The following is a 13,837-nucleotide window of genomic DNA, read 5'->3' as shown; positions in this document are numbered from 1 at the left end:
CTATGAACTATAGCAGCAGGATACAGGAAGAGAAATACAGGCAATTTAATAAAAACACAGAAAACAATAAAATTAATGTCTTGAACTGACTGGACTATGAACGTACAAGTTAGTTTATTTTACTTCTTTTTCATGCACCAGGAATTCATGGGGAGTACTGGACTTCCTGCTAACACATCCAGTACTTGTAGGATGCCAAATCCTAGGGCAGACGTGTAAATGCTGTTTGCAGACCTATAAATACGTGAGCATGCAATCTTTTGGATGACACAGGAATCCGAGAGCACTCTTGGTCTCCCTTCTTTGGTTTCCAACTTGGCATTTCCAGTCAAACTTCAGCAATGCAGATCAGCATCTTTTACATCATTGCTCTTTCAGCGATGTTCTTAGCTTCTCCAGGTAAGGCATAGATCAAAATCAGAATGTTCAGACATAATGTGGAAATTGGGATACATTAACCAGCATGGCTTTCTACTCCACTTCTGCTTTCCCTTCAAGGCTAATATGAAAGCCATATGCCTTGATCTATGTTGCTCTCTCTCCTCTCTCTTTTCTAGACCTGTCTCTTTCTCTCTTCAGCATCTACTCTCAACACTTCCCTCCTTCATTCTTGTTTCCCTTGATCTAGTGATTATGCTGTCTCCCTTCTCAGACTCTGCCCCATCATCCAATCCTGTTCACACCTTCTCTTTGCTATGCTGCATTTTCCAGATTTTAAAGGATGTATGTAAATGTGTTTTGAACATGAGATAAGGATTTCTAATATAAAGGATTGTCTGATACTGATAAATATTTGCCTTTTCCTGCCATATGAAGTGCAATGTCTGATGTGTCCAAATGAAGTTCATTGGCAGAAAATGTTGAGGAACAAGCAAGGGGAATCAGGAAAAATGTTTGCCCTGGAACGTGATTCTGTGACCTGTGAGAGCCCTGAAATAACAGAGACAAGACACCAGACGTTGGTTTAAAATCAGGCCAAATCTTACTGACTGCAGTAGGCAAGGCAGGGTTGACATGGCAGTAGGGCAAGGTTCAGTTCTTCATTCCACTCAGCACTTACTGATGGGGTACAAGCTGTTGGGAAGTACTCAACCCCTTCCCTGGAAGTCACCCAGCATTGAAACCTCGAATACTGCAAGCCAAGCATGCAAGCTAAGTGAGGATTTCAGACCAGAAAATCAGGAGAGTCAGAAAGGATAGAGGAGGAACTGGAGAAGCAATGAGAAGAGTGGGAGAAGGAAAGCTTTCTTGCATTCCTGAAGAAACTGTCCCAGGGATGAGGATGTGTCACTGCTGTAGCCAAGGAGGCAGGAGGCAGGAACTGAGGGCAGCACCCAGAGGCAAATCTGCTACCCCTTCCAGATTGCCATTTTTGGCAACTGCCTCTCCAGAGGTTTGGCCCTGTTCACTGGGGGAAACATATAATCCATTACACTCCAGTGTCATTCCCAAAATGGAAAGCTCAGTGCAGGCATAGTAACACCTACCTTAAAGGTAAAAGGTAAAGGAACCCCTGACCATTAGGTCCAGTCGTGACCGACGCTGAGGTTGCGCGCTCATCTCGCATTATTGGCCGAGGGAGCCGGCGTAGAGCTTCCAGGTCATGTGGCCAGCATGACAAAGCCGCTTCTGGCAAACCAGAGCAGCACATGGAAACGCCGTTTACCTTCCCGCTGTAGCGGTTCCTATTTATCTACTTGCATTTTGACGTGCTTTCGAACTGCTAGGTTGGCAGGAGCTGGGACCGAGCAATGGGAGCTCACCCCGTCGCAGGGATTCGAACCGCCGACCTTCTGATCAGCAAGCCCTAGGCTCAGTGGCACCACCTGGGTCCCTGGGTCCAAAATGGAAAGCCCAGTGCAGGCATAGTAACACCTACCTTACGAATGCTGAATATAAAACATCTGAAAATTCATAATGGCTATACATGTTGAACTCTGGTATTCTTATGAGACGGTTAAAGAGTAGTCCACTGCAGTTCAAAGAGGCAGTTGGAATGGCCCATGATAATGCAGTCAGGAATGTCAGAATGTGGAAATCCTTCATAAAATGAGTGGGGTATAAATGTGTGGGGTATAAATAATAAATAATAATAATTATTATTATTATAAAATAAAATATCTCTATGTAGGATTCGTCCATGCAGGGGAACCTCGTAAATGCCAGGATATTGGTGGGACTTGCGGGCCTCAATGTGAGAGGATCGTGCGGAGTGCAACTTGTCCTGGAGAGACCATATGCTGTGTACCGTAAGTTTTCTTCCTAGTTCAAATCCATTGAACTCTAATGGAACTTCTTTCTTAAAATATTGATAAAATGAAATACAAAAGCTAATTAACCTCAAAATTTAAAATAAGCAGCTTTCTCTCTCTCTCTCTCCCCCCGCTCTCATATTTAAATTTATGCCCATTGATTAATTATTAATCTTTCTTGCGGTCCAAAGAACTGTAACATAGATTCAGAATAAAATGCAGATTCATACAGACAACCCCCCGGGAGAGGAAGAACGAGACATTATTTGTTTAGTCTTAAGTATGATGATTTTTCATATGTATGAATACCGAAAGAAACTGTGCCACAGCCACTGTGATATTATTGCACTTGTCGTCCAGAACACATTTAGTATAGTAGGCTTCAGTTTTACCCAGCTGATTTGCCAGTAGGAGTTTAACATTAATTAATTATCTGCTCCCAGTTAGAGGGCAACATTTATTTCATTTCCTTCTTAAATTGCATTTTTCCCCCAATACAAAACTTTGTAAAGGTTAGAAGGGACTGCTCAACGAATGCTTTATATTATTTTTACACCCACTTTACATACACATTTCTCTTCAACTTGACTTCCATTAAGATTTTTCTAATATGGTTGCAACAAAACTTAAAATACCACCCCATACTCCCCACTTCCACAAGCAGTGAGAATCACTGATGATTTGGGCCATTTTTAAAGCATTTCCTTTATTTACAAATAATGAAGTGCGAAACATCCAAAACATTGTGCCCTTTAGATGTTTTGGACTACAAGTTCCCATAGCCCTGTTCATATTGATTGGGGCTCACAGGTATTGTAGTCCAAGACAAGTTAGCTATGAGTCAATGTTCAGGCACTTCTAGAAAAAGAAAAAGAAGAAAATGAGGTTTTTTTATGATTACATGGACAACTTGGGGTTGGTGGGTGAATGCAAATAAGCTGAAAACTTAATTTATTGCTATTAATTATATTTCATAGCAACTAACATTAACATTAAACTAAGTTTTTGGCAACACACAATGCACCTACCCTGAAACATTTCTCTCATGGAAATTGAAATGTCCTATTCCATCATCATCATAATTTTATTATTTATATCCTGCCCATCTGACTGGGTTGCCCCAGCCACTCTGGGCAGCTTCCAACATATATAAAAATGTAATAAAACATTTTAAAACTACTCTATACTGGGCTGCCTTCAGATGTTTTCAAAAGGCTGTATAGTTACTTATCTCCTTGAACCGTGGGTCACATAATCCCATAACCTTCAACAACAACAACAACAACAACAACAACAACAACAACAACAACAATTTATTATTTATACCCTGCCCATCTGGCTGAGTTTCCCCAGCCACTCTGGGCAGCTTCCAACAGAAAAATAAAACACAGTAATTTATTAAACATTAAAAGCCTCCCTAAACAGGGCTGCCTTCAGATGTCTTCTAAAAGTCTGGTAGTTGTTTTTTTCTTTGACATCTGATGGGAAGGCGTTCCACAGGGTGGGCGCCACTACTGAGAAGGCCCTCTGCCTAGTTCCCTGCAAATTGGCTTCTCGCAATGAGGGAACCGCCAGAAGGCCCTCAGTTGTTGGACTTCAGTGTCCGGGCAGAATGATGGAGGTGGAGACGCTCCTTCAGGTATACTGGACCAAGGCTATGTAGGGCTTTAAAGATCAGCACCAACACTTTGAATTGTGCTCGGAAACATACAATGAAAATAGGGACATCCTACCATGCCCTCCAACATGTCTCCAATGAAAATAGGGGTGTCCTCAGAAAAAGTGGGATATTACGGGATCAAATCTGAAACTGGGACAGCTTCTGTGAATCTAGGACTGTCCCTGGAAAATAGGGACACATGGAAGGTCAGCAGTACATTGAGGCCATGTGTGGTGAGATTTTTTATATATAAAAAAAATCAAGAGCCATATTTCCTTTTGAGCATCCATCCATTGCTGGATGGAGTCAGAGATAAATGTGGGTGTGGCAATGAGAATAATTCTGACTTTTGTATGCATGCATACATCTCCCTATCTTCCTTCCAAGCAAGAGAAAGGGATTAGTTCAAGGACACATTCTTGGCCGGCAAAGTAGAGCCAGTATTCTGTGTGACTTTGAAATAGCCTGTGTAGCTCGGGCTGCTGAGGGTCAGATGGAGAGGCCTGGAAGGCCACATTCAGACCCTGGCTTTGAGTTTCTCCCCCCACCCTGATTCAGCCTACAGAAATGTTTGTGTTTGTGTGTCTGTGTACTCTCCCTGTTAACACATAAACCTGTGAATCACTACAGAAATCTCTTTCCTTTATTCAGACCTCCTGAAGATTAAAATGGAAAGAAACATCTGCTTCTTTCAGCAATGGCTATAACCCAAGCAACGAGATGGGCATGCTGCTAATTTGGCTGCAGAAATGCTTCCATGATGTGGGAATTTTGAGAAAATCTGTGTACTATTTTGAATAAATATTTGATATGTTGCTGGGAAATGTGTGTTTGTTTATGCCCTTCTGGGATGTGGATCCCCCTTGTGGACAATTTGCAATGCTACCAAAATATTTTTATTTCTAAAGTTCAGGTGGTCCATGCTTGATCTTCTCTACATGTATACCGCAAATTATGCTCAGGTTAAATAACACTTTTCTGCCAAGACTCACCATTACTGCCAGTTTGGTTTTAATGTTATTTGGCCTGCAACAATATCAATGTTAAGAGAAATGGACCAAAGAGGAAAGGAGGAGGAGTAGCGTTATATGTCAGGGATGTGTATACCTGTGAAGAGATCCAGGATTTAAAACTTCAAAGCCAAATTGAGAGTATCTGGGTCAAAATTAAGGGAGAGAATAATAACCGTGGTCTCATTGTGGGAGTTTACTATAGATCCCCAAGTCAAACTGAGGACACAGATGATGCCTTCCTGGAACAGATGACCAAGCATTCAAAAGGAAGTGAGATAGTACCGTAGTATTGGGGGATTTCAACTATCCTGATATTTGTTGGATGTCAAACTCAGCCAAGAGCATGAGGTCGAACAGATTCCTCACTGGCCTTGCAGACAATTTCATTGTCCAGAAAGTGGGAGAAGCAACAAGAGGATTAGCCATTTTAGATCTGGTCCTAACCAATAGTGATGACCTGGTTGGTGGGGTAGAAGTGGCAGGATCATTAGGTGGGAGTGATCATGCTCTTCTGGAGTTTATTGTTCAGTGGAAAGGAGCAACCAAGCATACTAAGACTCAAATCCTAGACTTTAAGAAAGCCGACTTCAGAAAACTTAGGGAAACGCTGGGTGAGATCCCATGGACAGAAATACTAAAAGGGAAGGGAGTTCATGATGGTTGGGAGTTTGTTAAAAGAGAGATATTAAAAGCACAACTTCAGGCAATACCAATGAGACGGAAACATGGAAGGTGCCTAAAGAAGCCAGGGTGGCTATCTAAAGAACTTTTAACTGAGTTAAGATTTAAAAGGGATATGTACCAAAAATGGAAAAAGGGGGAAATCACCAGAGAGGAATTCAAACATATAGCCAGCACGTGTAGAAGAGACAAAGTCAGAAAAGCTAAAGCACAGAATGAACTCAGGCTCGCCAGAGAGGTTAAAAGCAACACAAAAGGCTTTTATGGGTATGTCCGTAGCTAAAGGAAGAACAAGGAAACAGTGGGGTCACTTAGAGGAGAAGATGGTGAAATGCAAACAGGGGACAGAGAAAGGGCAGAACTCCTCAATGCCTTCTTTGCCTCAGTCTTCTCCAAAAAAGAAAACAATGCCCGACCTGAAGAATATGGAGCAGATGATTCAGCAAGGGAAACACAGCCCAGAATAAGTAAGGATGTAGTACAAGAATACTTGGCTAGTTTAGATGTATTCAAGTCTCCAGGGCCAGATGAACTGCATCCAAGAGTATTAAAAGAACTGGCAGAGGTGATTTCAGAACCACTGGCAATAATCTTTGAGAATTCCTGGAGAACAGGCGAAGATCCAGGAGACTGGAGGAGGGCAAATGTTGTCCCCATTTTCAAAAAGGGGGAAAGAGAGGACCCAAACAATTACCGCCCAGTCAGCCTCACATCAATACCAGGAAAGATTCTAGAGCAGATCATTAAGCAAACGGTCTGTGAGCACCTAGAAAGGAATGCTGTGATCACTAAAAGTCAGCTTGGGTTTCTGAAAAACAAGTCATGTCAGACTAATCTGATCTCATTTTTTGACAGAATTACAAGCCTGGTAGATGAAGGGAACGCTGTGGATGTAGCCTATCTTGATTTCAGCAAGGCCTTTGACAAGTTGCCCCATGATATTCTTGTAAAGAAGCTAGTAAAATGCAGGCTAGACAATGCTACCATTCAATGGATTTGTAACTGGCTGACTGACCGAACCCAAAGGGTGCTCATCAATGGCTCCTCCTCATCCTGGAGAGTAGTGACTAGTGGGGTGCCACAGGGTTCTGGCTTGGGCCCAGTCTTATTCAACATCTTTATCAATGACTTGGATGATGGGCTTGAGGCCATCCTGAGCAAGTTTTCAGATGACACCAAATTGGGAGGGGTGGCTAATACCCCAGAGGACAGGATCACACTTCAAAATGACCTTAACAGATTGGACAACTGGGCCAAAGCAAAGAAGATGAATTTTAACAAGGAGAAATGTAAAGTACTACACTTGGGCAAAAATATATATGACAGGCACAAATACAGGATGGGAGACACCTGGCTTGAGAGCAGTACATGTGAAAAGGATCTGGGAGTCTTGGTAGACCACAAACTTGACATAAGTCAGCAGTGTGATGCAGCAGCTAAAAAAGCCAATGCAATTATGGGCTAGATCATAGCGTCTAGATCAAGGGAAGCAATGTTGCCTTATTGGCTTAAGCTAGGTTCCTTGCGTCGCGCTCAGCAGGGAGAAAGACAGTCAATAATGACACCGAGGGTTGAGTTGAGAGAAAGAGTTTAATTCTCTATATAGAGAGGCACTTGGTGATGCTTCACGACAAGAGCCAAGAAAGACAGTTTGCATGGATTCTTATACACTTCTTGGGCTCCTTCCCCCTCCTCAGGAATCCACTCTGTAAGTGTGCACACGTAAGAGGGTCATAGGTTACAAATACACATACAGGAAGATCCGTGTCCTGTCCTTATCATACACACATGCTGACAATGTAAAACTCAGCAAAGCCTTCAGCGGTTTAATCAGCCTTCAGCAAGGCTGGTTTGTGCGTCAAGCTGGAAGTGCATCATCCACTGATAAGCCCCTCTAAGCCCCCCCCCCCATTCACTGATAGCTAGCAGGGCATCCTGTCTCACTGTTCCTTATGCTTACATTACACTTTGGCACAGAGGCACAGAGGCACTGAAAGACACTTAATGGATTTAAAGAGAAAAGCAAGCATCTAAGGAATATGGGGCTGAGCCGCACAGTCAGAATTATACAATGCAGACCATGCAAACTATATGGTCAAATTTAGCTCAATAAGTCAATTAGCAAATCTCTTCCTAAATTCCCAACTCTTGTCTTAGACCGACGGAGCCTTCCGTCGCGTCCCATGATGGTACTGGTTGGTATTCCCGTACCAGGGCTATAATTTGGGGCCTTACCATTCGAGACACCATCTTATGCATCATATTCTGTAAACATTGCAAGAAGCAGGGGATACACAAGCAAATGAGCAGTAAGATTAGCAGAGGACCTGTTAACATCATCAATATTCCTCGGAACCATCCTAAGTTTGGGAGCCAGTCGGTCCACCAAGACATGTCCCATCCGTTCCATGTTTGAACCGGAATATGGGCTACCTTTTCTATTTCTGCTGCTAGATTTCGAATGGCTTCACCATGATCAGAAATATTAAAGCAGCAGGCTCCACCTGTCAGGTTCAAGGCGGCACAGAACCCTCCCTCGTGGGCCAGAAGGTAATCCAGTCCCAATTTCAACTGAATGACAGCTGTCCTGGTTTCATCCAATTCAGCTGTAGCATTGGCTATGATTTCGACTACTGCGTGAAGTCTAATAATGTGATTCAAATTATATATTGGTTCTCTGGCTCCTGCTATTAACTCTTAAGCTGCCTTATGAGGAACGGTTTAGGGAGCTGGGTATGTTTAGCCTGGAGAAGAGAAGGTTAAGGGGTGATATGATTGTTGTTGTTGTTGTTTAGTCGTCTCCGACTCTTCGTGACCCCATGGACCATAGCATGCCAGGCACTCCTGTCTTCCACTGCCTCCTGCAGTTTGGTCAAACTCATGTTTGTAGCTTCGAGAACACTGTCCAACCATCTCGTCCTTTGTCGTCCCCTTCTCCTAGTGCCCTCCATCATTCCCAACATCAGGGTCTTTTCCAGGGAGTCTTCTCTTCTCATGAGGTGGCCAAAGTATTGGAGCCTCAGCTTCACGATCTGTCCTTCCAGTGAGCACTCAGGGCTGATTTCCTTCAGAATGGATAGGTTTGATCTTCTTGCAGTCCATGGGACTCTCAAGAGTCTCTTCTTCCATAATTCAAAAGCATCAATTCTTTGGTGATCAGCCTTCTTTATGGTCCAGCTCTCACTTCCATAAATCACTGCTGGGAAACCATAGCTTTAACTATACGGACCTTTGTCGGCAAGGTGATGTCTCTGCTTTTTAAGATGCTGTCTAGGTTTGTCATTGCTTTTCTCCCAAGAAGCAGGCGTCTTTTAATTTCGTGACTGCTGTCACCATCTGCAGTGATCAAGGAGCCCAAGAAATGATAGCCATGTTCAAATATATAAAAGGATGGCATATAGAGGAGGGAGAAAGGTTGTTTTCTGCTGCTCCAGAGAAGCAGACACGGAGCAATGGATTCAAACTACAAGAAAGAAGATTCCACCTAAACATTAGGAAGAACTTCCTGACAGTAAGAGCTGTTCGACAGTGGAATTTGCTACCAAGGAGTGTGGTGGAGTCTCTTTCATTGAAGGTCTTTAAGCAGAGGCTTGACAGCCATCTGTCAAGAATGCTTTGATAGTGTTTCTTGCTTGGCAGGGGGGTGGACTGGATGGTCCCTGTGGTCTCCCCTGGGGCAATGCAGGAATCTCAACTAGACCATCCCTGACCGATGGCCATCCTTCTTCTGTTTCCCACCTCAGCCGGGACACACAACAATGGAGACTGGAGGTGGGGGGAAAGATAAATTTTGACAATGGGGCAGATTTGTCAGGCACGCACAGGAACAGCTTGAAGACTTTATACAGAGAGGAACCCCACACGGGTTGACTTTCACCCCACCATCAACCTAACGATGAACCAATCTATGCAAGAAATACATTTTTTGGACACTACTATAAAAATACAGGATGGACGTATAGACCCCACCTTATACAGAAAACCAACTGACCGACAAACATATCTACATGCCCATTAGGACTGGTAAGGAGGAAAGCAGAGAGACCTACAGTATCGTACTTTCCTTGAGTAGATGTAGCAGAAAGTACAGATCAGACAAGAACAAGAGGACTTCAAGAACCTTGCCCCAAAGGGGAACTGGAGAGTTCTGTAAATAATAATAATAATAATAATAATAATAATAATAATAATAATAATAATATCATGTGGTTAGAAGCTGGACATTTCCAGAACTCTGTCTTGCTTCATTTCTGCCCCTACTTCCTGGGTATTATCCTTATACGGGAAGTGTTAAGAGGAACACAACAAGTTTTGCATTGTCTACAGTTCTGAAAACATGTTCATCTCTGAAGTTCCTTGAAGTGCTTCACTTTGGGGCAATCCAATGAGATCCCACTTTTGTTCCAGGATGGAAGACTGGGGCAAGTGTAACCCAATGAGTCAGCCCATAAGAACAGCTACACACATCTTGGGATAATTCCATAGGAAACCACATGGGAGAAGGGGTGTGACAAATTTGCTCCGCCTGGAGGGGGGTATGGCATTGGGTTTTTGTGTGTGTGTGTGGTTTATAAAGAAAAATGCAAAGATGGTTGTCATTTTTTGTCAAAACAAAAATATTGATCTAGGCAAGAAAGAAAAAAGAATTGCATAAAATACCGGGGCAACACATGCCTAAATATGCACATATTAATTAAAATGGCATGCAATAGGTACCATATTGTGTAAAACTGCTTTGAAAAAAATGTCTGTCTTTGCTTGCAAATATGTGTTTATTAGGAGACAGTTGCTGGATTTTCATGAGGACTTTTAAAAAATAAAATTTGCAAACTAGTATAGAAATATGGTGAATGGAACTTTAGTTTCTGCAGGGGGGGGGTGGAAAGTGAGGATGTGAGAGAAACAAAACAGAAACAAAAAAGCCGAAATGCATGGAGATTAAATATATCATGCTTTACTTTGGAAAACATTTATTTATTACAGAAAAGCAGTGACTGCTATGTTAAAGTGAGCTACTAAGCCAAAAAAGGGCGAGATACCTGAAAAGCACGTTAAAGTCTCTTGCCTTTCCCCCCCTGTAGAAGTAAAATAAAAAAAATTCCTTCAGTAGCACCTTAAAGACCAACTAAGTTTTTATTTTGGTATGAGCTTTCGTGTGCATGCACACTTCTTCAGATACAGTGAAATGGAAGTTTCCAGGCACTTATGTAGAGAAGGGGTGGGGAGGGGTGGGGGTGGGGAGGGGGGATCACTCAGAAGGGTGGTGGAAATGTGTGATTGACTGACTGATAGCTGTTGATGACCGCAAACGACTGCAAATGGTTTTGCATGAAAAAGCAAGGGTTGAGATGGCTGAAGATCGCTTATCATGTATAATGAGATAAGAATCCGATATCTCTGTTCAAACCAGGTCCCTCCATGGTTTTGAGCTTGGTGATAAGTTGCAATTCAGCAACTTCTCTTTCCAGTCTATTTCTGAAATTCTTTTGTAGTAAGACAGCTACTTTGAGATCTTGTATAGAATGTCCTGGGAGATTGAAGTGTTCTCCTACTGGTTTTTCTGTCTTCTGGTTCCTGATGTCAGATTTATGTCCATTTATCCTTTGGCGTAGGGTTTGGCCTGTTTGTCCAATATAGAGAGCTGAAGGGCACTGTTGGCATTTGATGGCATACACAATGTTAGAGGATGAGCAATTAAATAGTCCTGAGATGGTATGTTGGATGTTGTTGGGGCCAGTAATGGTGTTGTCTGGGTGTATGTGGCAGAAAAGTTGGCATCTGGGTTTATTGCAGGCTCTGGTACCAGTGTCCATGTTAAGTCTGGTGGTTGTATTATTGTGGGTGAGGAGTTGTTTAAGATTGGGTGGCTGTCTGTAGGCAATGAAAGGTCTTCCTCCCAGAGCTTGAGAAAGGGAGCTGTCATTGTCCAGGAGAGGCTGTAGATCTCTGATGATGCGTTGTACTGTTTTAGCTTGGGAGCTGTATGTGATGACTAGTGGTGTTCTGTTATTTTCTTTTTTGGGTCTGTCTTGCAGCAGGTTCTCTCTAGGTATCTGTCTGGCTCTGTTGATCTGTTGTTTAACTTCATCAGGTGGATATTTTAGTTCTAAAAAGGTTTGCTGTAGATCTCTTAGGTGAGATTCTCTGTCTGTAGAGTTGGAACAGATGCGGTTGTAACGTAAGGCCTGGCTGTATACGATGGATTGTTTGGTATGTTTGGGATGGTAGCTAGAAGCATGTAGATATGTTTGTCGGTCAGTTGGTTTTCTGTATAAGGTGGTGTCTATATGTCCATCCTGTATTTTTATAGTAGTGTCCAAAAAATGTATTTCTTGCATAGATTGGTTCATTGTTAGGTTGATGGTGGGGTGAAAGTCATTGAATGTCTGGTGGAAGGTTTCCAGGGTCTGTTGTCCATGTGTCCAGATAATAAAAATATCGTCAATGTATCACAGGTACAGGAGAGGTTTGAGTGGGTAGGAGTTAAGGAAACGTTGTTCTAAATCTGCCATGAAGATGTTGGCATACCGTGGGGCCATGCGGGTGCCCATGGCTGTGCCGCTGATCTGGAGGAACAGGTCATCACCAAATTTGAAGTGGTTGTGGGTAAGGACAAAGTGGCAGAGTTTGGTAGCAAAGTCCGCTGTGGTTTTATCTGAAATGGTGTTCCTTATGGCTTGTAAACCATCATTGTGTGGGATGTTGGTATATAGAGATTCCACATCCATAGTGGCTGGTATAGTATTGTTAGGAAGATTGTTCAAATATTGTATTTTCCTCAGAAAATCTGTGGTGTCACGTACGTAGCTGGGAGCACTGATAGCATATGGTTTCAGAACAGAGTCCATATAGCCGGAAACACCCACTGTAATGGTGCCAATACCTGAGATGATGGGGCGTCCTGGGTTTCCTGGTTTGTGTATTTTGGGTAGAAGATAGAAAGTTCCTGGCCGAGGTTCCGCTGGTGTGTTTGTGAGGATCTGTTCTTGGATGTGTAGGGGTAGCTCCTTAATAATCTTGTTCAGTTCTTTTTTGTATGCTTGTGTGGGGTCTGAGTCCAATTTCATGTAAAAGGCAGTATTGGAAAGTTGTCTGTGGGCCTCCTGGATGTAATCAGTTTTGTTCATGATGACGACAGCTCCACCCTTGTCTGCCTCTTTAATTATAATGTCTGGGTTGTTCCTGAGATTTTCTATGGCTCTCCTTTCAGCATGGTTTAGATTTTGTAGTAAGCGATGGTGTTTTCTGGTCACATCCGTTTGGATTCTGTGGCGGAAGCATTCGATGTACAGATCTAGTGTGGTATTGCGTCCATCAGGAGGGGTCCATGTGGAGTCCCTTTTTGTGTAACTTCTTTTCGGTGGTAGTTGGTGGTCAATGTTCTGTTCATTGATGCGTTTGGAGGGTGATGGTTGTTCCCCAGTAAGTTGAGAGGTGTTGTGTTGTGGGGATGTAGTTTGTTCTACTTTGTCTTGTTCTTGTGTGTGATGAAAATACTCCTTCAGGCGTAAACGGCGGAAAAATGCCAGAAAACTATGCCACACTTTATCCAGTGTGCCTGTTATGTTACATGCAGGGAGCCAGCTCAGTTAGAAAGACATTGGGGCAGGGGATGACAAAAGAGTACCAAAGTCAACCCATTTTATCCTCTTTGGGATGGTGACCCTTCTCCACTGAATTAAAACTTCAGCCTTCACGACATAGGAAAACGGCCAAGTAAACAGCTATTTTCATGGAGGAGGGTCAAGATATTAACTGATATGCATGAAATTTCATATATAGCTATACAATCCCTAGTGTAGTAAGATAAGACCTTTGGAGCAGGCATTTTATTTTTAAAAAAAGTTTTTTATGAACCGCCCTAGAAGGGCAGTAATTGTTCTTTGATAATTTGTCACCCCCCTCCATGATGGAACTCGGTGTGAACCACCCCCTGCCCCCACCTTCCTATGCCCCTGATCACAGATGGTATATTAATGGGTTTCCTGCCTTGGCAGATGGCTGGTCTACATGAACTTTCATGTTCTTTACAAGTCTCTGATTCTACTGGACATTCTATGCATGAATCCCAGATAGATGGGATTGCCTGCATGGAGGTATAGAATGACCTTTGAGGAGGTCATCCATTCATCAAATTTGTAGCTACATATAACACAGAAAGAAACTAATTGACCTCTAGTACAGTAACCCGCAGTGTTATGAATACACAGTGGAAGTGAGGAACAGGTATA

The 13,837-nt window shown here is 42.8% G+C and overlaps 1 long non-coding RNA gene across 1 annotated transcript; it reads left to right on the top strand.

The window, feature by feature from the left end:
* The first annotated feature begins 141 nt into the window (after positions 1 to 141).
* Positions 142 to 4,736, top strand: LOC148686443 (uncharacterized). The gene is made up of 3 exons (XR_015949223.1): positions 142 to 399; positions 2,132 to 2,249; positions 4,564 to 4,736. It is a non-coding gene; the product is annotated as an uncharacterized LOC148686443 (long non-coding RNA).
* Positions 4,737 to 13,837: the final 9,101 nt, after the last annotated feature.

Source organism: Zootoca vivipara, chromosome 3 (assembly GCF_965207765.1).
Source record: "Zootoca vivipara chromosome 3, rZooViv2.hap1.1, whole genome shotgun sequence".
Classification (NCBI taxonomy): domain Eukaryota; kingdom Metazoa; phylum Chordata; class Lepidosauria; order Squamata; family Lacertidae; genus Zootoca; species Zootoca vivipara.
This window is presented reverse-complemented; position numbering and strand designations above follow the sequence as displayed.